The sequence below is a fragment of the Ranitomeya variabilis genome, chromosome 2 (assembly GCF_051348905.1).
Source record: "Ranitomeya variabilis isolate aRanVar5 chromosome 2, aRanVar5.hap1, whole genome shotgun sequence".
In the NCBI taxonomy this organism is placed as follows: domain Eukaryota; kingdom Metazoa; phylum Chordata; class Amphibia; order Anura; family Dendrobatidae; genus Ranitomeya; species Ranitomeya variabilis.
The window spans coordinates 443,349,758-443,374,358 of record NC_135233.1 but is presented as its reverse complement, the minus strand read 5'-3'; the positions used below and the strand labels follow the sequence as shown (position 1 = coordinate 443,374,358).

Below are 24,601 nucleotides of genomic sequence, written 5' to 3'. Positions count from 1 at the left end.
GTGTGAAACAACTGAAATTATGTCTTATATTCTAGGTTTTTAAAGTAGCCACCTTTTGCTTTGATGACTGCTTTGCACACTCTTGGCATTGTCTTGATGAGCTTCAAGAGGTAGTCACCGGGAATGGTTTTCACTTCACAGGTGTGCACTGTCAGGTTTATTAAGTGGGATTTCTTGCCTTATAAATGGGGTTGGGACCATCAGTTATGTTGTGCAGAAGTCTGGTGGATACACAGCTGATGAATAGACTGTTAGCTGCTTTTTTCTTGCCATAATACAAATTCTAAGTAAAGAAAAACGAGTGGCCATCAATACTTTAACAAATGAAGCTCAGTCAGTCTGAAAAATTGGGAAAACTTTGAAAGTGTCCCCAAGTGCAGTTGCAAAAACCATCAAGCGCTACAAAGAAACTGGCTCACATGAGGACCACCCCAGGAAAGGAAGACCAAGAGTCACCTCTGCTTCTGAGGATTAGATTATCCGAGTCAGCAGCCTCAGAAATCGCAGGTTAACAGCAGCTCAGATTAGAGACCAGGTCAATGCCACACAGAGTTCTGATCTCTACAACAACTGTTAAGAGGAGACTTTGTGCAGCAGGCCTTCATGGTAAAATAGCTGCTAGGAAACCACTGCTAAGGACAGGCAACAAGCAGAAGAGACTTTTTGGGCTAAAGAACACAAGGAATGGACATTAGACCAGTGGAAATCTGTGCTTTGGTCTGATGAATCCAAATTTGAGATCTTTGGTTCCAACCACCGTGTCTTTGTGCGATGCAGAAAAGGTGAACGGATGGACTCTACATGTCTGGTTCCCACCGTGAAGCATGGAGGAGGAGGTGTGATGGTGTGGGGGTGCTTTGCTGGTGACACTGTTGGGGATTTATTCAAAATTGAAGGCCTACTGAACCAGCATGGCTACCACAGCATCTTGCAGCGGCATGCTATTCCATCCGGTTTGCGTTTAGTTGGACCATCATTTATTTTTCAACAGGACAATGACCCCAAACACACCTCCAGGCTATGTAAGGGCTATTTGACCAAGAAGGAGAGTGATGGGGTGCTACGCCAGATGACCTGGCCTCCACAGTCACCAGACCTGAACCCAATCGAGATGGTTTGGGGTGAGCTGGACCGCAGAGTGAAGGCAAAAGGGCCAACAAGTGCTAAGCATCTCTGGAAACTCCTTCAAGATTGTTGGAAGACCATTCCCGGTGACTACCTCTTGAAGCTCATCAAGAGAATGCCAAGAGTGTGCAAAGCAGTCATCAAAGCAAAAGGTGGCTACTTTGAAGAACCCTGAATATAAGACATATTTTCAGTTGTTTCACACTTTTTTGTTAAGTATATAATTCCACATGTGTTAATTCATAGTTTTGATGCCTTCAGTGTGAATGTACAATTTTCATAGTCATGAAAATACAGAAAAATCTTTAAATGAGAAGGTGTTTCCAAACCTTTGGTATGTACTGTGTGTGTGTATATATATGTATGTATATATATATATATATATATATATATATATATATATATATATATATATATATATATATATATATATATATATATATATGTATGTATGTATATATATATATATATATATATATATATATATATATATATATATATATATATATATATACATACACACTAGATGGTGGCCCGATTCTAACATTCTAGAATATGCATGTCCACGTAGTATATTGCCCAGTTACGTAGTATATTGCCCAGTTACGTATTATATTGCCCAGTTACGTAGTATATTGCCCAGCGACGTAGTATACAGCACAGAGCCACGTAGTATATTGCACAGCAACGTAGTATACAGCACAGAGCCACGTAGTATATTGGCCAGTGACGTAGTATATTGCACAGCGACGTAGTATACAGCACAGAGCCACGTAGTATATTATCCAGCCACGTAGTATATTGCCCAGTTACGTAGTATACAGCACAGAGCCACGTAGTATATTGCACAGCGACGTAGTATACAGCACAGAGCCATGTAGTATATTGCCCAGCTACGTAGTATATTGCCCAGCCACGTATGTCACAGGTTAAAAAATAAACATATACTCACCTTCCGAAAGGCCCCTTGTAGTTCTGTCGCCTGTGTTCGGTGCAGGTGGCAGCTTCCGGTCCCAGAGTGTGATGACATCGCGGTCACATGACTGTGACGTCACGGCAGATCCTTCTGGCGCAAGGCCAGCGATGACGTCGCGGTCACATGACCTTGACGTAATGGCAGGTCCTTCTCGCGCAGGGCCTGTGATGACGCCGCGGTCACATGACCGTGACGTCATGGAAGGTCCTTCTGGCATACCATCCTTGGCACCGGAACATCGCGAGGAGCGGGAAAGGCGGCAGAAGGTGAGTATATAATGATTTAAATTTTTTTTATTATTTTTAACATTAGATGTTTTTACTATTGACGCTGCATAGGCAGCATCAATAGTAAAAACTTGGTCACACAGGGTTAATAGCGGCGGTAACGGAGTGAGTTACCCGCGGCATAACGCGGTCAGTTACCGCTGGCATTAACCCTGTGTGAGCGGTGACTGCGGGGAGTATGGAGCGGGCACTGACTGCAGGGGAGTAGGGAGGGACTAACAGGACTGTGGCCGTCCCTGATTGGTCGTGGCAGCCATGACAGGCAGCTGGCGAGACCAATCAGCGAATGAATAACCGTGACGGAAGTTGCCGACAGACAGAAGGACGGAAGTGACCCTTAGACAATTAATATAGTAGATATACATATTCACTTGCTAAAACTGACTTGATATAATTGCATAATTGCTCAGGTCAGTAAGAGTAGTCAGATACCAAACATGTATAAGTTCTCTTTTATTTGTGGTGAAAAACAATTCCATAATTTGTAAGAAAAAGACTATTTGCTCATGTCGCCGCTTTCTGAGAACCGTAGCGTCCCCATTTTTTGGGATCTGGGACTGGGTGAGGGCTTCTTTTTTTTTTTTTTTGCACCCATAGCTAACATTTTTATTGATGCCGTTTTGGTTTATTACAATGTTTTGATTCCTTGTTATTACATTTTATTGCAATGTTATGGCATCCAAAAAATGTAATTCTGGCGTTTAGATTTTTTTTTCTCATTATGCTCTTCACCGATCGATTCATTTACCGTATATACTCGTGTATAAGTCGACCCTAGTATAAGCCAAGACACCTAATTTTGCCTCGAAAAGCTGGGAAAACGTATTGACTCAAGATCCGTTACTAAGCGGCACTAACTCTATGTAACGGATCCATTAATGCCACCCATTATCATAACGCATGTCAAAATCGGCATGCGTTAGCGATGATGCGTTACTTTGTGACGCACCCTCGAACGCGGTCTACCGCGTTTTCGGATACGTTGGGTCTAACGCACAACGAACGGACGCCTTCACTGTGCATAGAATTCTATTGCCAATGCAATGGTACTATGCGTTAGCGCCATTGTAGAAAAAAAGATTTTACCCTTCGCCATGACAGCACCCACTGGAGAGAGAGGGATCCGCCCCAAGGAACAGGAAACCTACAGAAGAGAATAACCGGGGTGGTCCGCCTCTCCTCCTCAGTTTAGGTTTCCTGTTCCTAAGGGAACCTCAGGATAATTCCACAGAAGAAAATACCTGGGATAAGGCATCCGCTTGTGCGGTCTCTGCGGGAACGGCAGGGGATGCGGTCCAGAGGCAGCATCGGGGGAGTTTCCGTTAGACGGCTCCCCCCTCGTCTGACGGATACAGTGAGGACAGGGTTCGGGGGAGGCCGCCCGGTCTCAGTGAGAAGCTCTGCGGGAAATTGCGGGCTGAAAAATGGCTTCGGGACACCAGCCGGGATATGGGAGGTCCGGGTGTCCGCCGCACAGGCCCCAGCAGCAGCAGCCGAGACACCGGGTAAAGCGGCGTTCCATTACGCTGGCCAAGGTAGGAAGCGCGGCCGCGCATGCGCAGAACAGCGCAAGGTCCTTTCCTGCCCCGGAAGTGATCATAGAATTTCCGGGGCATACAAAACAGTGGTGGGGGTAAGCGTGGTACACGCATGCGCAGTATACCGCGATAAAAAAAACCCTGAATCTTAAGGAAATGGCTTTTAAAAAGGGGGATTGTTGCGGGCAGACGGCGATGCAACATGTCATCCCCAGGCAAGACGGTAGACCCAGCAGGGGATTCAGCCAGCAGGAGGTCCTCAGACATCAGCCGGAAAAGTGATACCGTGGACTCTAGATCCAGGACGGCGCTTCGGCCCCTGATCCGGTACCAGAAAGCTTCACTGGGTGAGTGTTAACTCTCTACCTATTAAGCTGACACTATTTCCTGCCATATTCTCCCCCCCAGGCCAAAAAGAAACAAAAATCCAAGCATAAACAGTGTGCATTATGCGATCAACCTCTCCCAGATGCCTACCCTAAAAAGCTCTGCAAGCAATGTATTAGTGAAACCATGTAAGGTCCATCTATGTCAGTTACGGATATACGGACCATAATTAGAGAAGAATTACAAGCCATCACCCAACCCGGCGTACCCCTTAAAAAAACTAGCAAAGGAAAAGTTGCGACCAGCTCCGAGTCCGATAATGATCAAATAGTCGACTCGCATTCTTCACACGCATCATCCTCATCTTCATCACCATCAGATATTGAAGGTCGGTCATGTTTTCCTATTGAAGGGGTAGACAATTTAGTAAAATCAATCAGAAACACAATAGGTTGTGAAGAAACAAAAGATGACCAGACCACACAAGATATAATGTTTGCGGGGCTAGCGGAGAGGAAAAGGAGAGCTTTCCCAGTAATCCCAGCAGTTAAAGCGTTGATAGAGAATGGGAAAAACAGGACCAGAGAAGTTTTCTCTCATCAGCCTCCAAGAGAAAATACCCCTTTAGTGATGATGAACTGATATCATGGACTAAAATCCCTAAAGTGGACGCAGCGGTCGCCTCAACTTCAAAACAATCCACCTTACCAGTTGAGGATGCGGGCCTACTTTCTGATCCTCTTGACCGGAAAGCAGAGGCATCATTAAAGAGATCATGGGAAGCTTCCACAGGTATATTCAAGCCGGCAATTGCCAGAACATGCACTGCCAGATCCATGCTTGTCTGGATTGATCAATTAGACCAACAAATTGAACAAAGAATCTCTAGACAAAAATTGCGGGATGCTATACCATTGATTAGAGGGGCAGCAGCAGCCTTCATGACTGATGCATCAGCTGATTCACTACGCCTTGCAGCAAGATCAGCGGGTCTAGTGAATAATGCCAGATGAGCCTTGTGGATGAAGAGCTGGAAAAGGGACACGCAGTCAAAAACGAAGATCTGCGCTATCCCATGTGAGGGTGAGTTTCTCTTTGGGAAAGCCCTAGATGATATCCTCAAAAAGGCAAAAGAAAGGAAAAAGGCGTTCCCTGACCCATCAATTCCTTTCTATAGGAAGACTTTCAGAAGGAGACCATTCGGGGAAAAGGAGACAGAATGAAGGACCAACGCGGTGGGCCACAAAAGAAGAAAAGCAGAGGGGTACTATGTTTAAGGGACCCACCTTCCGCAGAGATAATAAATATTGAAACACTGGTCGCCCCAGTAGGTGGTAGACTAAAATTATTCTTCCCACAATGGGAAAAAATAACATCTATTTCATGGATTTTGAATATCATCAAGGAAGGAATTAAAATAGAATTCCTTCAAATTCCCCATGACTCATTTATTATAACAACCCTCAGCTCACCGATACAACAAAGAGCCCTTGAACTTGAAATTCAAAGCCTGATGGATAAAAATGTCTTAGTGAAAGTTCCAAAGGGACAAGAAGGTAGCGGTTTCTACTCTCCATTATTTCTAATCCCTAAACCCAATAGTTCTTTTAGAACCATTATAAATCTTAAAAGCTTAATACATTCATTCGAAACCATAAATTTAAAATGGAATCCATTAGATCCACCATTAAGCTCCTTTTTCCAAACTGTAAGATATTGATTTAAAAGATGCATATTACCATCTCCCTATCCATAACAGATACCAAAGATACTTCAGGGTCGCAGTAACACTCGAAGGGGAAATCCATCATTTCCAGTACACAGCCATGCCCTTTGGCCTCTACGGCACCAAGGATCTTCACAAAAGTGATGTTAGAGGTGATGGCCTACCTTCGTCAAAAGGACACTTTAATCATCCCCTACTTGGATGACTTTTTGGTTGTCGGAAATTCGACTGTTCTGTGTGCTAAACGTTTAGCTTACACTGTCTCATCTTTATAGGACCTGGGTTGGATCATCAACTTCGAAAAATCCAGACTCATCCCCCTTTCCCTCCAGACATTTTTAGGGTTTCATTTAGATTCTACAAAACAAAGATGTCTACTCCCTCAGGTAAAATTATCACTAATAAAAAATAAAGTAACTGCTGTGATAAATAAACCTTGAATGTCTCTAAGGGAAGCAATGTTCTTGTTAGGATCCCTTTCTTCTTGTACTGCAGCTGTCCAGTGGGCACAATACCATACACGGACACTGCAACAACAAATTCTTCGGGAGGAGAAACAACTTCTTGGCCACCTCGAATCAAAGATAACCTTATCGCAGGGAGTCCTACCTTCCTTAATATGGTGGTTAGATAGTAAACATTTAGCGAGGGGTGTCCCTTGGGTAATAACACCATCCCATACTTTTAACTACTGATGCCAGTCCCCACGGATGGGGCGCACATATGGGAGATAAGTTTTGCCAGGAGATATGGAATAAAGAGGAAATCCGATATTAATCTAACCTAAAAGAACTAAATGCAGTAAACTATGCATTTCGTCAATTTCTTCCACAGCTTCGAGGAAAACACATCAGAGTTTTTTCAGACAACACTACGACATTGGCATACCTAAACAAACAAGGGGGTACTCGATCAGACGCTCTAATGTCTTCTGCAGAAAAGATCTTGAACCTGGCCGAAAAACACCTGCTATCTCTCTCTGCCCTTTACATCAAGGGAGAGAACAATCAACAGGCGGACTTCCTAAGTCGATACACTCTACAACAGGGAGAATGGTGCCTAAATCCTCGCATTTTCCACAAGATAGCGTTACTATGGGGCCATCCTCACATAGACTTGTTCGCTATGAGACAGAACAGACAAGTACAGAAGTTTGTATCTCGATCCCGTGCAGACCACCCGGACATTCTAGATGCTCTTCAAATATCTTGGCAATTCAATCTAGCCTTCCCTGCGATAATTCTACTTCCTCAAGTCATACGGCAAATCAGAGAAGAACAGGCCAGGATAATATTAATAGCACCATTTTGGCCCAAGAGACCGTGATTCTCGTGCCTGCAAGCAATGTCAGTGACAGACCCACGGGTCCTTCCTTCAATCCCAAACCTACTTTCTCAGGGACCTTTCTTCCACCCCCAAGTGGACAACCTCCACTTGACGGCCTGGAATTTGAAAGGCAGATATTAAATTCTAGGGGTTTCTCAAAAGGGCTAATCGATACACTCCTGCATAGCAGGAAACAGTTTACTACAAAGATTTACACCAAAATATGGAGAAAAAAAAATTTCAATTCCATACTAATTCTGACTCCTCAGAAATCCCAATAGGACCTATCTTAGAATTCCTACAAAAGGGAAAAGAGTTAGGTCTTTCTGTAAATACACTAAAGGTCCACGTATCCGCTCTAGGCGCCCTCTATGGCCATAATGTTGCAGGGAATAAATGGGTGTCCCGTTTCATCACGGCCTGTGAACGAGTTAGTCCTGTTTACATACCTAGATTATTTCCCTGGGATTTAAACCTAGTCCTAGATTCTCTAACAGAACCTCCATTTGAGCCTATAGATACAGCATCTCTGAAACACCTGTCACTAAAAAGGCCTTCTTAGTGGCACTAACATCGGCTAGACGAGTCAGCGACATTCAGGCCTTATCAATAGATCCACCCTTCCTTCTGACATTTCAGGATAGGTTAGTTTTAAAACCGGACCCCTTATACCTCCCTAAGGTAGCAGGAAATTCCATAGATAACAAGAAATACATCTCCCCACTTTCTTTAAAGACCCCTCCACTCCTGAAGAACAAAAGTTTCACACTCTAGATGTCAGGAGAGTAGTTTTACAGTATATTGAAAGTACTAGAAGTTGGAGGCAGTGTAGGGCTCTGTTCATATCCTTCCAGGGGAAAAAGAAAGGGTATGGAGTCACGAGGGGTACCTTATCCCGGTGGATTAGAGACGTTATCCGGCTGGCCTACTCCGTGAAGAATAAGGAACCTCCGGAGGGCATTAAAGCACATTCCACCAGAGCTAAGGCATCTTCCACGGCCGAAAGGGGAAACGTTCCCATTGAGGACATATGTAAGGCGGCAACATGGTTGGCTCCTTCTACCTTCTATAACCACTATAGGCTTGATCTTTCATCAACTTCTGACCTAAACTTTGACAGGACTGTCCTCAGCACGGTGGTCCCCCCTAGGTGATGGTCTTTGGAAATCTCTCCAGTGGGTGCTGTCGTAGCGAAGGGTAAAAAGCCGGATTACTTACCGGTAATGCTCTTTTAATGAGTCCATGACAGCACCCAGTCACATCCCTCCCTAATGATTAATATGATATATACCAATTGAATTACTTCCTTTATAAAGTAGATAAGTTTTAAATATCGATATATATAATTGTCTAAGGGGTACTCTTCGTCTTTCTGTCCTCAACTTCCGTTACGGAAATCCTGCGTCGCTGATTGGTCTCGCCAGCTGCCTGTCATGGCTGCTGCGACCAATCAGCGATGGGCACAGTCCGATTAGTCCCTCTCTACTCCCCTGCAGTCAGTGCCCGGCGCCCGCATACTGCCCTCCAGTCACCGCTCACACAGGGTTAATGCCAGCGGTAACGGACCGCGTTATGCCACGGGTAACGCACTCCGTTATCGCTACTATTAACCCTGCGTGTCCCCAACTTTTTAATATTGATGCTGCCTATGCGGCATCAATAGTAAAAAGATGTAATGTTAAAAAATATAATAAAAAAAACAACCTGCTATTCTCACCTTCCGTTGATGCGCGCAAGGCTGCCGCCAGCTTCCGTTCCCAGAGATGCATTGCGAAATTACCCAGAAGACTTAGCGGTCTCGCGAGACCGCTAAGTCATCTGGGTAATTTCGCAATGCATCCTGGTAACGGAAGCTGGTGGCAGCCACGCACGCATTGCCAGAGCTTCGCTGGATCCCGGCGGGTGAGTATATAACAATTTTTTTATTTTAATTATTTTTTTTAACAGGGATATGGCGCCCACACTGCTGTATACTACGTGGGCTGTGTTATATACCGCGTGGCTGCTATATACTACGTGGCCAGTGTTAGATACTATGTGGGCTGTGTTTTGTACTGCATGGGCTGTCTTATATACTGCGTGGCCTGTGTTATATACTATGTGGCCTGTGTTATATACTACGTGGCCTGTGTTATATACTACGTGGCCTGTGTTATATACTACGTGGCCTGTGTTATATACTACGTGGCCTGTGTTATATACTACGTGGCCTGTGTTATATACTACGTGGCCTGTGTTATATACTACGTGGCCTGTGTTATATACTACGTGGCCTGTGTTATATACTGCGTGGCCTGTGTTATATACTGCGTGGCTGCTATATAGTACGTGGGCTGTGTTATATACTGCGTGGCCTGTTTTATATACTGCGTGGCCGTGTTATATACTGCGTGGCCTGTTTTATATACTGCGTGGCCATGTTATATACTGTGTGGCTGCTATATACTGCGTGGGCTGTTGTATAGTACATGGGCTGTGTTATATACTGTTTGGGCTGTATTATATACTGTGTGGCCTGTTTTATGTACTACGTGGCCAGTGTTCTATACTGCGTGGCTGCTATATACTGTGTGGGCTGTTATATAGTACGTGGGCTGTGTTATATACTGTTTGGGCTGTGTTATATACTGCGTGGCCACTGTTATATATTGCGTGGCCTGTATTAATGCATCGGGTATTCTACAATATGTATGTATGTATGTATGTATATAGCAGCCACATAGTATATAGCACAGACCATGTACTGTTTGTCTGCTATATACTACGTGGCCTGTGATATATACTATGTGGCTGCTATATACATACATACATATTCTAGAATACCCGATGCGTTAGAATCGGGCCACCATCTAGTAAATGATAAATACTTGGCCAAATACTGGCGGTCCTCCAGGTACTCTGAAATCTGAGGAGGAGAGGCGGACCGCCCCTTTTATTCTCTTCTGTAGGTTTCTTGTTCCTTGGGGCGGATCCCTCTCTCTCCAGTGGGTGCTGTCGTGGACTCATTAAAAGAGCATTACCAGTAAGTAATCCGGCTTTTTTGGCCTCAGCGTTAGTGCATCAGTTTAACGGATGGCACTAACACAATGTGAACCTAGGCTAAGCCGGGTATGCATTGTCCCCTAATCCCTATTCTGGTACGCATGGCTCCTTACTCCCGTCCTTGTCTGCGTGACTCCTCATTCCCGTCCTTGTCTGCGTGACTCCTCATTCCCGTCCTTGTCTGCGTGACTCCTCATTCCCGTCCTTGTCTGCGTGACTCCTCATTCCCGTCCTTGTCTGCGTGGCTCCTCATTCCCGTCCTTGTCTGCGTGGCTCCTCATTCCCGTCCTTGTCTGCGTGGCTCCTCATTCCCGTCCTTGTCTGCGTGGCTCCTCATTCCCGTCCTTGTCTGCGTGGCTCCTTATTCCCGTCCTTGTCTGCGTGGCTCCTCATTCCCGTCCTTGTCTGCGTGGCTCCTCATTCCCGTCCTTGTCTGCGTGGCTCCTCATTCCTGTCCTTGTCTGCGTGGCTCCTCATTCCCGTCCTTGTCTGCGTGGCTCCTCATTCCCGTCCTTGTCTGCGTGGCTCCTCATTCCCGTCCTTGTCTGCGTGGCTCCTCATTCCCGTCCTTGTCTGCGTGGCTCCTCAATCCCGTCCTTGTCTGCGTGGCTCCTCACTCCCGTCCTTGTCTGCGTGGCTCCTCATTCCCGTCCTTGTCTGCGTGGCTCCTCATTCCCGTCCTTGTCTGCGTGGCTCATTCCCGAGCGATCACGTGTCCCCCTCATTAAGGTAATGAATATTCTCTCCACGCCTATGGGAGTGGAGAGAGGTGAAAATTCATTACCTTAATGAGCGGGCATCCACGATAGCCAGGCGGCTGCTTTGAAGCCGGCGAATGATGCTGACACCTGCATGCGCTATAAGAGAAATTAATATTCATTGCCAGTGCAGTGAATATTCATTTCTCATTAGCAGCGGGTGCAGTTACAGCCACAGCCGCCGGCTTCTGCCTCCTGAGACCCGCTGCTCCGCCGCTCTCCCTCCCCGCGTCTTCTGGGACAGTGACTCCTGTATAAGCCGAGGGGGACATTTTCAGCATACAAAAAAATGTGCTGAAAAACTCCGCTTATACACAAGTATATACGGTAAACATATATTTGGAAATTATACTTATCATGTGACTGAACATACAAACCTACGAAATGAAGCACGACTTAATAATAATTTAAATATTAGGATCATTTTATAATATAAAAGCTATATAATAGCAAATCTCTCAACAGGAACAGATTGCGAGAGCCAGGTGATGTAAGTACAATGCAGCAGAAAACATTGTTTTTTACAGGGAGCCCTATATAATGACAATCATGTGACTGCGTATAATAAGAAATGGAAATATAACAGGAATTAATCCAATAGACCACAGTTTAAGGGTCTGTGGGAGAAACCATACACATATAGCAATGATTGTGTGCTCCCACCAAATACAAAGTGCACCAATGTCAAAGTAAAAAACAAGTTTGAGAAGGTCAAATTCTAATTAATCTCAGAACGGATTTTTCGGTACCAGAAACATCAAGACGTGTGAAACCGGCCTTACAGCATTTCCGTTTCTTATTATACGCAGTCTCATAATTATTGTCATTATATAGGGCTCCTTGTAAAAAAAAATGTTTTCTGCTGTATGATACTTAAATCACCCGGCTCTCGCAATCTGTTCCTGTTGAGAGATTTGCTATTATATACATTTTATATTAAAACATTTTTCTAATAAATATTTAAATTCTCATTAAGTCGTGTTTCATTTGGTAGGCTTGAGTATATGCGGTACTTTAAATTTTGATAGCTCGAACATTTCTGAACGCAATGATACAAAATAAAGTAAAAAAAAAATTTTATAAGGGGCATTTGAATTCTTTTAAAATATTTTTAACTTTTTTTTTTTTTTTTTTACTGTTTTCCATAGATCCCTTAGGAGATTTGAAGCTGTAATCATGCGATCTCCTGTGCTACACTTAGCAGGGCTTCAGCACGGCTGTGTGTAGCAGAAATCATGATCTTCTATGAACGCCGGCCAAGGGCCCCAGTTCATAGGAGATTCACGATGACTGGCACAAGACTTTCTTTCAGACTGTCATCACAATCGATCTTGTTATGGGCGCTTCCGGCCGGCACATGTTCAATGCCACTGTCGGTGGTTGACGGCGGCATTTAACTGGTTAACAGCCGAGGGTGGATCTCTGTCTTGTGCAGGGAAAGATGCGGTCTCAACGCCAGAACCCGCATCAAAGCCAGCAACATGACCTAGGTCGTGAAGTGGTTAATGGTCATCTGAGGAAGGCTTCGCAGGTGAATGCACTTGGGCAAATCATCAAGATCCTCTGCTGGCAGCTACTGTTATAACCGAACAATGACTGCCCTGATTTCAATGTTGAGATGTGTTATAAGTTTTTTGATTTTTTTTGTTTTTTTTTTCTCTTGTTTTTTTGTTTTTGTTTTTTTTTTTATTGCGGTGCATCCTTTAGTCAGTATTGGTACTGTTTTGGCCTGAAAACTACTTTTTGTCCCATTTCTTAGACAACGTGATCAAAAGCAACAAATATTATTATTATTATTTATTTTTATAGCACCATTAATTCCATGGTGCTGTACATGAGAAGTGGTTTCATCAAAATACAACTATCACTTACAGTAAACAAACTAACAATGACAGACTGATACAGAGGGAGGAGGACCCTGCCCTTGCGGGCTTACATTCTACAGGATGGTGGGGAAGGAGACAGGTAGGTCGGGGGTTGCAGTAGCTCCGATGCTGTTGAGGTGGCCGTGTGGTCATTACAGGTTGTAAGTTTCTTTGAAGAGGTGGGTTTTCAGGTTTCTTTTGAAGGATCCAAATGTGGTGGATAACCGGACGTGTTGGGGCAAAGAATTCCAGAGGATGGGGGATATTCGTGAGAAGTCTTGGAGGTGACTGGGTGAGGAGCGAATAAGAGTAGAGGAGAGAAGGAGGTCTTGGGAGGATCGGAGATTACGTGAGGGAAGATATTGAGAGACTAGTTCGGAAACATACGGAGGAGAAAGGTTATGGATGGCTTTGTAGGTCAGCGTTAGTAGTTTAAACTGGATGCACTGGGAAATTGGGAGCAAGTGAAGCGATTTGCAAAGAGGGGAAGCAGGAGTGTAGAGAGGAGAGAGAATTAGTCGAGCAGCAGAGTTATGGATAGACTGGAGGGGTGCGAGAGTGTTAGAAGGTAGGCCACAGAGGAGGATGTTGCAGTAGATGAGGTAGGAGATGATGAGGGAATGCACGAGCATTTTGGTAGAGTGAGGGTTGAGGAAAGGACGGATTCTGGGAATATTTTTGAGCTGGAGGTGGCGAGAGCTTGGATGTGCGGTTTTAAGGGCAGGGCAGAGTCAAGGGTTATTCTGAGGCTGCGGATTTTGGGGACAGGGGAAAGTGTGATTTCATTTATTTTGATAGATAGATCAGGTAGGGAAGATGTGCGAGATGGAGGAAAGATAATTAGTTCAAATTTGTCCACATTGAGCTTGAGGAAGCGAGAGAAGAAGGAGGATATGGCTGATAGACACTCAGGGATTCTGGAGAGCAGAGAGGTGACATCTGGGCCAGAGAGGTAGATCTGGGCGTCATCAGCATATAGATGGTACTGGAAGCCATAGGGCTTTATGAGTTGTCCCAGGCCGAGTGTAAAGATTGAGAAGAGTAAGGGCCCTAGGACAGAGCCTTGAGGGACACCAACAGAGAGAGTGGGATAAGGAGGTAGTGTGGGAGTAGGAAACGCTAAATGTGCGGTTGGTAAGGTATGAGGAGATCCAAGATAGGGCGAGGTCTTTGACACCAAAGGAAGAGAGGATTTGTAGAAGGAGGCAGTGGTCAACTGTGTCGAAGGCAGAGGACAGGTTTAGAAGGAGGAGTATAGAGAATTGTCTGTTAGCTTTGGCTGTAAGAAAGTCGTTAGTAATTTTGGTCAGGGCTGTCTCAGTGGAATGGTGGGGACGGAAGCCAGATTGTAGGTTGTCAAAGAGAGAGATGCAAAGTGAGAGGAAAGTTCAGCATGGACATGCTGCTCAAGGAGTTTGGATGCAAATGGGAGCGAAGATATGGGGCGATGGCTGGACATATCACTCGGGTCAACAGATGGCTTTTTCAGGATAGGTGTGATTGTGGCATGTTTAAAAGAAGAGGGGAAGGTACCAGAAGTTAGTGATAGGCTGAAGAGATGGGTTAGGGATGGGAATAGTGTAGTGGTGAGGTTGGGGAGGAGGTGGGATGAGATGGGGTCAAGAGCACAAGTGTGTGTGATTTGGAGAGAAGATGCGCAAGCTCCCCTTCAGAGATTTTGGAGTGGGAAGCTATGGGGTTAGGGCATTGGTCTGGTATACAAAGGGGTTGTGGTGGTTTGACAACAAAGACTTGCCTTGTTTGGTTGATCTTATTTTTGAAGTGCGTGGCAAAGTCCTCGGCAACGATTATGGAACTTGGAAGGGCAGTGGTGGGCGGAGAAGGGAGTTAAGTGTTGAACAACTGTTTGGAGTTGTGGGATAAAGAAGATACGAGGGTCGTGAAGTAGGCCTGTTTAGCAGAGGTGAGAGCTGATTTGAATGCGAGTGTTGCTTGTTTGAGTGCAGTGAAATAGTCTTGCAAATGTGTTTTCTTTCAACGCTGTTCTGCAATTCTGGATACTTGCCGAAGCTTTTTAGTTGTGTTATTGTGCCAGGGTTGTCTATTGATTTGTCGCACTCTGCTAAGCATGACAGGGGCGACCGTGACAATAGCTGATGCGAGAGTGGCATTGTAGAAAGCAGTGGCAGTGTCTGTCGTGGAGTGAGGATATAGAGGACAGTGGTAGGATAGAGTCAGAGTGTGTGTGGGTGTCTAGGTGTGCGATGTTTCTGCGGGGTGCGCATGTTGCTGGACATGGATGACTGGTGAGGAGGACAGGGATGAGAAAGTGAGTAGATGGTGGTCAGATAGAGGGAGAGGGGAGGTGGTGAAGTTAGAGAGCAGAGACGGGTGAAGACCAGGTCTAATGTGTGTCCGTCTGTGTGGATGGCTGCGGAGGACCACTGAGTAAGTCCAAAGGATGAAGTAAGGGACAGAAGTTTGGAGGCTGCTGACTGGTGGGTGTCAAAGGGGATGTTGAAGTCGCCTATGATGGTGGTGGGAATGTCAGCAGTCAGGAAGTGAAGAAGCCAGGTGGAGAACTGGTCAGTAAAGGCAGTGGCTGGGCCTGGAGGTCGGTATATGATGGCCATTTGGAGGGGGAGTAGATGCGGACAGATTGGACTTCAAAAGAGGGGAGGATAAGGGAGGGTAGAGGTGGGATTGGGTTAAAGATACAGTTGGAAGAAAGGAGACGGCCCACTCCTCCACCATGTCTGTTGCCAGGGCGAGCGGTGTGGGTGAAGTCGAGGCCACTGTAACATAGTGCAGCAGGGGAGGCTGTGTCAGAGGGTGTCAGCCATGTTTCGGTGATGCCCAGAAAGAAAAGATTACGAGAGGTAAAGAGGTCGTGAATCACGTGGAGTTTATTGCACACGGAGTGGGCATTCCATAGTGATCCAGAGAGAGGGTGCAGGGGGGTGGGTGTCATGGGCACGAATTTGAGGTGGGCAAGATTTTGGGAGTTTATATTGGGTTGGGAGCGATAGGAGGGGGTGGTAATGGGAGGTATGAGCTATGGGGGGTCCAGGATTGGGAAATATGTCGCCAGCAAATATGCAGGTTTTTTTTTTTTTTTTTTTTTAAATCTACAGAATGGAAAAGGTGGTGACGTGTATTTCTACGTGTTTGATTATTTTATGTATTTTTTTTTTTAAACTTAGCATGGTTCTCTATCCGTGAACCTACAATTTCTGTGGTTGTTGCAAAATGTTGGGAGCGCTGACTATTTCTTACCCCTTTTTAGAGGATATGTGATCACGTTTAATCTGGTTCTGCTGTATGACCGTTTATATTTAGACCCCAGTTCACGTAGATCGGCATTGTTCGTTGGTCTTGATGATGGGACGCTTTAAAGTCAGACGCTTCTGATTCATAAAGGGGCATCTGCCATGTGCCACGACACAGATGTTACTCCAGTTTAAGGCTGGAGTAAGATTTCTGGTGTAAGGAATGCCACATCATGTCATGAATTTTGCAGCTTATCAAAGCATTTTTGTGCCAAACTTTATAGCAATAATACCTTGATGAATCAGGGACATCATTTTTTATTTTTTTTGTGTGTGTGTGTGTGTATAGATATAGATAAATATATAGATATATAGCTCAAAAAAATAAAGGGATAAAGGGAGCACTAACATACATCCATTGCAAATTTTTATACATTGCATAGTGGAATGTGTTCAGAACAATAAAACATAACAATTATCAATGTAAATTAAAATGAATATCCCATGGAGGTCTGGATTTGGACTGATACTCAAAATCAAATTGGAAAATCAAATTACAGGCTGATCCAACATCAGTGGAATTGCCTCATGACAAGGATAAGATGGTCTGTATTGTGTGTGGCCTCCACGTGCCTGTATTACCTCTCTACTGTACAACGCCTGGGCATGCTCCTGATGAGGCTACGGATGGTCTCCTGAGGGATCTCCTCACAGACCTGGACTAAAGCATCCGCCAACTCCTGGACAGTCTATGGTGCAACGTGACGTTGATGGATGGAGCGAGACATGATGTCCCAGATGTGCTCAGTTGGATTCAGGTCTGGGGAACGGGCGGGCCAGTCCATAGCTTCAATGCCTTCATCTTGCAGGAACTGCTGACACACTCCAGCCACATGAGGTCTGGCATTGTCCTGCATTAGGAGGAACCCAGGGCCAACCGCACGTCTGCCACATGTGCTCAGTGTGAACCTGCTCTGATCTGTGAAGAGCACAGGGCGCCAGTGGCAAATTTGCCAATCCTGGTGTTCTGTGGCAAATGCCAAGCGTCCTGCACAGTGTTGAGCTGTGAGCACAAACCCCATCTGTGGACATCGGGCACTCAGACCATCTATCTATCTATCTATCTATCTATCTATCTATCTATCTATCTATATATATACACTCACCGGCCACTTTATTAGGTACACCATGCTAGTAACGGGTTGGACCCCCTTTTGCCTTCAGAACTGCCTCAATTCCTCGTGGCATAGATTCAACAAGGTGCTGGAAGCATTCCTCAGAGATTTTGGTCCATATTGACATGATGGCATCACACAGTTGCCGCAGATTTGTCGGCTGCACATCCCAAAGATGCTCCATACAAGGCAGGATAGATCCATGCTTTCATGTTGTTTACGCCAAATTCTGACCCTACCATCCGAATGTCGCAGCAGAAATCGAGACTCATCAGACCAAGCAACGTTTTTCCAATCTTCTACTGTCCAATTTCGATGAGCTTGTGCAAATTGTAGCCTCAGTTTCCTGTTCTTAGCTGAAAGGAGTGGTACCTGGTGTGGTCTTCTGCTGCTGTAGCCCATCTGCCTCAAAGTTCGACGCACTGTGCGTTCAGAGATGCTCTTAGGCCTACCTTGGTTGTAACGGGTGGCGATTTGAGTCACTGTTGCCTTTCTATCAGCTCGAACCAGTCTGCCCATTCTCCTCTGACCTCTGGCATCAACAAGGCATTTCCGCCCACAGAACTGCCGCTCACTGGATTTTTTTTCTTTTTCGGGCCATTCTCTGTAAACCCTAGAGATGGTTGTGCGTGAAAATCCCAGTAGATCAGCAGTTTCTGAAATACTCAGACCAGCCCTTCTGGCACCAACAACCATGCCACGTTCAAAGGCACTCAAATCACCTTTCTTCCCCATACTGATGCTCGGTTTGAACTGCAGGAGATTGTCTTGACCATGTCTACATGCCTAAATGCACTGAGTTGCCGCCATGTGATTGGCTGATTAGAAATTAAGTGTTAACAAGAAGTTGGACAGGTGTACCTAATAAAGTGGCCGGTGAGTGTATATATATTTATATACAGTGGGGCAAAAAAGTATTTAGTCAGTCAGCAATAGTGCAAGTTCCACCACTTAAAAAGATGAGAGGCGTCTGTAATTTACATCATAGGTAGACCTCAACTATGGGAGACAAACTGAGAAAAAAAAATCCAGAAAATCACATTGTCTGTTTTTTTTATCATTTTATTTGCATATTATGTTGGAAAATAAGTATTTGGTCAGAAACAAAATTTCCTCTCAATACTTTGTAATATATCCTTTGTTGGCAATGACAGAGGTCAAACGTTTTCTGTAAGTCTTCACAAGGTTGCCACACACTGTTGTTGGTATGTTGGCCCATTCCTCCATGCAGATCTCCTCTAGAGCAGTAATGTTTTTGGCTTTTCGCTTGGCAACACGGACTTTGAACTCCCTCCAAAGGTTTTCTATAGGGTTGAGATCTGGAGACTGGCTAGGCCACTCCAGGACCTTGAAATGCTTCTTACGAAGCCACTCCTTCGTTGCCCTGGCGGTGTGCTTTGGATCATTGTCATGTTGAAAGACCCAGCCACGTTTCATCTTCAATGCCCTTGCTGATGGAAGGAGGTTTGCACTCAAAATCTCACGATACATGGCCCCATTCATTCTTTCATGTACCCGGATCAGTCGTCCTGGCCCCTTTGCAGAGAAACAGCCCCAAAGCATGATGTTTCCACCACCATGCTTTACAGTAGGTATGGTGTTTGATGGATGCAACTCAGTATTCTTTTTCCTCCAAACACGACAAGTTGTGTTTCTACCAAACAGTTCTAGTTTGGTTTCATCAGACCATAGGACATTCTCCCAAAACTCCTCTGGATCATCCAAATGCTCTCTAGCAAACTTCAGACGGGGCCGGACATGTACTGGCTTAAGCAGTGGGACACGTCTGGCACTGCAGGATCTGAGTCCATGGTGGCGTAGTGTGTTACTTATGGTAGGCCTTGTTACATTGGTCCCAGCTCTCTGCAGTTCATTCACTAGGTCCCCCCGCGTGGTTCTGGGATTTTTGCTCACCGTTCTTGTGATCATTCTGACCCCACGGGGTGGGATTTTGCGTGGAGCCCCAGATCGAGGGAGATTATCAGTGGTCTTGAATGTCTTCCATTTTCTAATTATTGCTCCCACTGTTGATTTCTTCACTCCAAGCTGGTTGGCTATTGCAGATTCAGTCTTCCCAGCCTGGTGCAGGGCTACAATTTTGTTTCTGGTGTCCTTTGACAGCTCTTTGGTCTTCACCATAGTGGAGTTTGGAGTCAGACTGTTTGAGGGTGTGCACAGGTGTCTTTTTATACTGATAACAAGTTTAAACAGGTGCCATTACTACAGGTAATGAGTGGAGGAAAGAGGAGACTCTTAACCCCTTCCCGACCTTTGACGCATACGCTGCGTCATGAAAGTCTGTGCCAATCCGACCTATGACGCAGCGTATGCGTCATGGAATGATCGCGTCCCTGCAGATCGGGTGAAGGGGTTAACTCCCATTTTACCCGATCTGCAGAGACAGGGGGAGTGGTGCTTCAGCCCAGGGGGGGTGGCTTCACCCCCCGTGGCTACGATCGCTCTGATTGGCAGTTTCACTTTCAACAGCCAATCAGAGCGATTTGTAATATTTCACCTAAAAAAATGGTGAAATATTACAATCCAGCCATGGCCGATGCTGCAATATCATCGGCCATGGCTGGAAATACTTAAGTGACCCCCCCCCACACCCACCGATCGCCCCCCCAGTCCTCCGTTATGGGGTCCGGTCCCCTCCGTCCGCCTGCCGGCTCCCCCGTCCTCCTGTCCGCTCCCTCCTTGTTTGAATTCACCCCCCCTGTGGTCCGATCACCCCCCCTGTGCTCCAATCCACCACCCCTTCATACTTACCGATCCTCCCGGTGTCCGTACGACTCCTCGCTGGGCGCCGCCATCTTCCAATATGGCGGGCGCATGCTCAGTGCGCCCGCCGAATCTGCCAGCCGGCAGATTCCTTACAAGTACATTTTGATCGCTGTGGTAGGTTCTATCACAGCGATCAAAATAAAAAAAATAATAAATACCCCCCCCCCCCCCTTTATCACCCCCATAGGTAGGGAGAATAATAAAATAAAGAAAATATATATATATATATTTTTTTTTCGTTTTCCACTAGGGTTAGGGTTAGAACTAGGGTTAGGGTTAGAACTAGGGGTAGGGTTACGGGTAGGGTTAGGGGTAGGGTTAGGGTTATGGCATGTGCGGATTTGGCTGCGGATCCGCAGCGGATTGGCCGCGGATCCGCAGCGGATCCGCAGCGGATTTGGCTGCGGATCCGCAGCGGATTGGCCGCTGCGAATTCGTTGCAGTTTTCCATCAGGTTTACAGTACCATGTACACCTATGGAAAACCAAATCCACTGTGCCCATGGTGCGGAAAATTCCGTGCAGAAACGCTGCGTTGTATTTTCTGCAGCATGTCAATTCTTTGTGCGGATTCCGCAGCGTTTTACACCTGTTCCTCAATAGGAATCCGCAAGTGAAATCCGCACAAAAAAACACTGGAAATCTGCTGTAAATCTGCAGGTAAAACGCAGTGCCTTTTACCTGCGGATTTTTCAAAAATCGTGCGGAAAAATCTCACACGAATCCGCAACGTGGGCACATAGCCTTAGGGTTAGGGTTGGAATTAGAGTTAGGGTACCGTCTCACAGTGGCACTTTGATCGCTACGACGGTACGTTCCGTGACGTTCCAGCGATATCCATACGATATCGCTGTGTCTGACACGCAGCAGCTATCAGGGACCCTGCTGAGAATCGTACGTCGTAGCAGATCGTTTGGAACTTTCTTTCGTTCGCGTTCGCTTGTAACCAGGGTAAACATCGGGTTACTAAGCGCAGGGCCGCGCTTAGTAACCCGATGTTTACCGTGGTTACCAGCGTAAAAGTAAAAAAAATAAAACCGTACATACTCACATTTCGGTGTCCTTCAGGTCCCTTGCCGTCTGCTTCCCGCTCTGACTGTCTGCCGGCCGGAAAGTAAGAGCACAGCACAGCAGTGACGTCACCGCTGCGCTCTGCTCTCACTGTACAGCGGCACTCAGTCAGAGCAGGAAGCAGACGGCAAGGGACCTGAAGGACACCGAAATGTGAGTATGTACGGTTTTTTTTTTTAACTTTTACGCTGGTAACCACGGTAAACATCGGGTTACTAAGCGCGGCCCTGCGCTTAGTAACCCGATGTTTACCCTGGTTACCCGGGACCTTGGCATCGTTGGTCGCTGGAGAGCGGTCTGTGTGACAGCTCCCCAGCGACCACACAACGACTTTCCAACGATCACGGCCAGGTCGTATCGCTGGTCGTGAACGTTGGTAAATCGTTATGTGAGACGGTACCCTTAGGGTTGGAATTAGGGCTAGGGTTGGAAATAGGGTTAAGATTAGGCTTGTGGTTAGGGTTAAGGATAGGGTTAGGGTTGTGTTGGGGTTACAGTTGTGGGTAGGGTTGGGATTAGGATTAGGGTTAGGGTTGGATTTAGGGTTACGGGTGTGTTGGGGTTAGGGTTGTGGTTAGGGGTGTGTTGGGGTTAGGGTTGTGATTAGGGTTATGGCTACAGTTGGGATTAGGGTTAGGGGTGTGTTGGGGTTAGTGTTGAAGTTAGAATTGAGGGGTTTCCACTGTTTAGGCACATCAGGGGTCTCCAAACGCAACATGGCGCCACCATTGATTCCAGCCAATCTTGCGTTCAAAAAGTCAAATGATGCGCCCTCCCTTCCAAGCCCCGACGTGCGCCCAAACAGTGGTTTACCCCCACATATGGGATACCAGCGTACTCGGGACAAACTGGGCAACAACTATTGGGGTCCAATTTCTCCTGTTACCCTTGCAAAAATAAAAAATTACTTGCTAAAACATAATTTTTGAGGAAAGAACAATTATTTTTTATTTTCATGGCTCTACGTTATAAACTTATGTGAAGCACTTGGGGGTTGAAAGTGCTCACCACACATCTAGATAAGATCCTTTTGGGGTCTAGTTTCCAAAATGGGGTCACTTGTGGGGTGTTTCTACTGTTTAGGCACATCAGGGGCTCTGCAAATGCAACGTGACGCCCGCAGACCATTCCATCAAAGTCTGCATTTCAAATGTCACTACCTCCCTTCCAAGCCCTGACGTGCGCCCAAACAGTGGTTTACCCCCACATATGGGGTACCAGCATACTCACAACAAACTGGGCAACAAATATTGGGGTCCAATTTCTCCTGTTACCCTTGTGAAAATAAACAATTGCTTGCTAAAACATCTTTTTTGAGGAAAGAAAAATGATTTTTTATTTTCACGGCTCTGCGTTGTAAACTTCTGTGAAGCACTTGGGGGTTGAACGTGCTCACCACACATCTAGATAAGTTCCTTGGGGGGTCTAGTTTCCAAAATGGGGTCACTTAGGGGGGGTTTCTACTGTTTAGGCACATCAGGGGCTCTGCAAATGCAACGTGACGCCCGCAGACCATTCCATCAAAGTCTGCATTTCAAATGTCACTACTTCCCTTCCGAGCCCTGACGTGCGCCCAAACAGTGGTTTACCCCCACATATGAGGTATCAGCGTACTCACAGCAAACTGGGCAACAAATATTGGGGTCCAATTTCTCCTGTTACCCTTGTGAAAATAAACAATTGCTTGCTAAAACATCTTTTTTGAGGAAAGAAAAATGATTTTTTATTTTCACGGCTCTGCGTTGTAAACTTCTGTGAAGCACTTGGGGGTTGAACGTGCTCACCACACATCTAGATAAGTTCCTTGGGGGGTGTAGTTTCCAAAATGGGGTCACTTGTGGGGGGTTTCTACTGTTTAGGCACATCAGGGGCTCTGCAAACGTAACATGATTCCCGCAGACCATTCCATCAAAGTCTGCATTCCAAATCGTCACTACTTCCCTTCCGAGCCCCGGCATGTGCCCAAACAGTGGTTTTCCCCCACATATGGGGTATCAGCGTACTCAGGAGAAACTGGACAACAACTTTTGGGGTCCAATTTCTCCTGTTACCCTTGGGAAAATAAAAAATTGTGGGTTAAAAAATCATTTTTGAGGAAAGAAAAATAATTTTTTATTTTCATGGCTCTGCGTTATAAACTTCTGTGAAGCACTTGGGGGTTCAAAGTGCTCACCACATATCTAGATTAGTTCCTTGGGAGGTCTAGTTTCCAAAATGGGGTCACTTGTGCAGGAGCTCCAATGTTTAGGCACACAGGGGCTCTCCAAACGCGACATGGTGTCCGCTAATGATTGAAGCTAATTTTCCATTCAAAAAGCCAAATGGCGTGCCTTCCCTTCCGAGCCCTGCCGTGCGCCCAAACAGTGGTTTACCCCCACATATGGGGTATCATCGTACTCAGGACAAACTGGACAACATTTGGGGTCCAATTTATCCTATTATCCTTGGGAAAATAAAAAACTCCGGGCTAAAAATCATTTTTGAGGAAAGAAAAATAATTTTTTTATTTTCATGGCTCTGCGTTATAAACTTCTGTGAAGCACCTGGGGGTTTTAAGTGCTCACTATGCATCTAGATTAGTTTCTTGGGGGGTCTAGTTTCCAAAATGGGGTCACTTGTAGGGGAGCTCCAATGTTTAGGCACACAGGGGCTCTCCAAACGCGACATGGTGTCCACTAACGATTGGAGCTAATTTTCCATTCAAAAAGTCAAATGGCGCGCCTTCCCTTCCGAGCCTTGCCGTGCACCCAAACAGTGGTTTACCCCCACATATGAGGTATCGGCGTACTCAGGAGAAATTGCCCAACAAATTTTAGGATCCATTTTATCCTGTTGCCCATGTGAAAATGAAAAAATTGAGGCTAAAAGAAATTTTGTGTGAAAAAAAAGTACTTTTTCATTTTTACGGATCAATTTGTGAAGCACCTGAGGGTTTAAAGTGCTCACTATGCATCTAGATAAGTTCCTTGGGGGGTCTAGTTTCCAAAATGGGGTCACTTGTGGAGGAGCTCCAATGTTTAGGCACACAGGGCCTCTCCAAACCTGACATGGTGTCCGCTAACTATGGAGATAATTTTTCATTCAAAAAGTCAAATGGCGCTCCTTCCCTTCCGAGCCTTACCATGTGCCCAAACAGTAGTTTACCCCCACATATGAGGTATTGTCGTACTCAGGAGAAATTGCCCAACCAATTTTAGGATCCATTTTATCCTGTTGCCCATGTGAAAATGAAAAAATTGAGGCTAAAAGAAATTGTGTGAAAAAAAAGTACTTTTTCATTTTTACGGATTAATTTGTGAAGCACCTGGGGGTTTAAAGTGCTCACTATGCTTCTAGATAAGTTCCTTGGGGGGTCTAGTTTCCAAAATGGGG

At 45.6% G+C, this 24,601-nt stretch overlaps 1 protein-coding gene across 3 annotated transcripts in view; it reads left to right on the top strand.

Annotated features, from left to right (window-relative positions):
• Nucleotides 1–24,601, top strand: part of SAAL1 (serum amyloid A like 1) — a 92,559-nt gene that overhangs the window by 12,995 nt on the left and 54,963 nt on the right. The window lies entirely within an intron of this gene.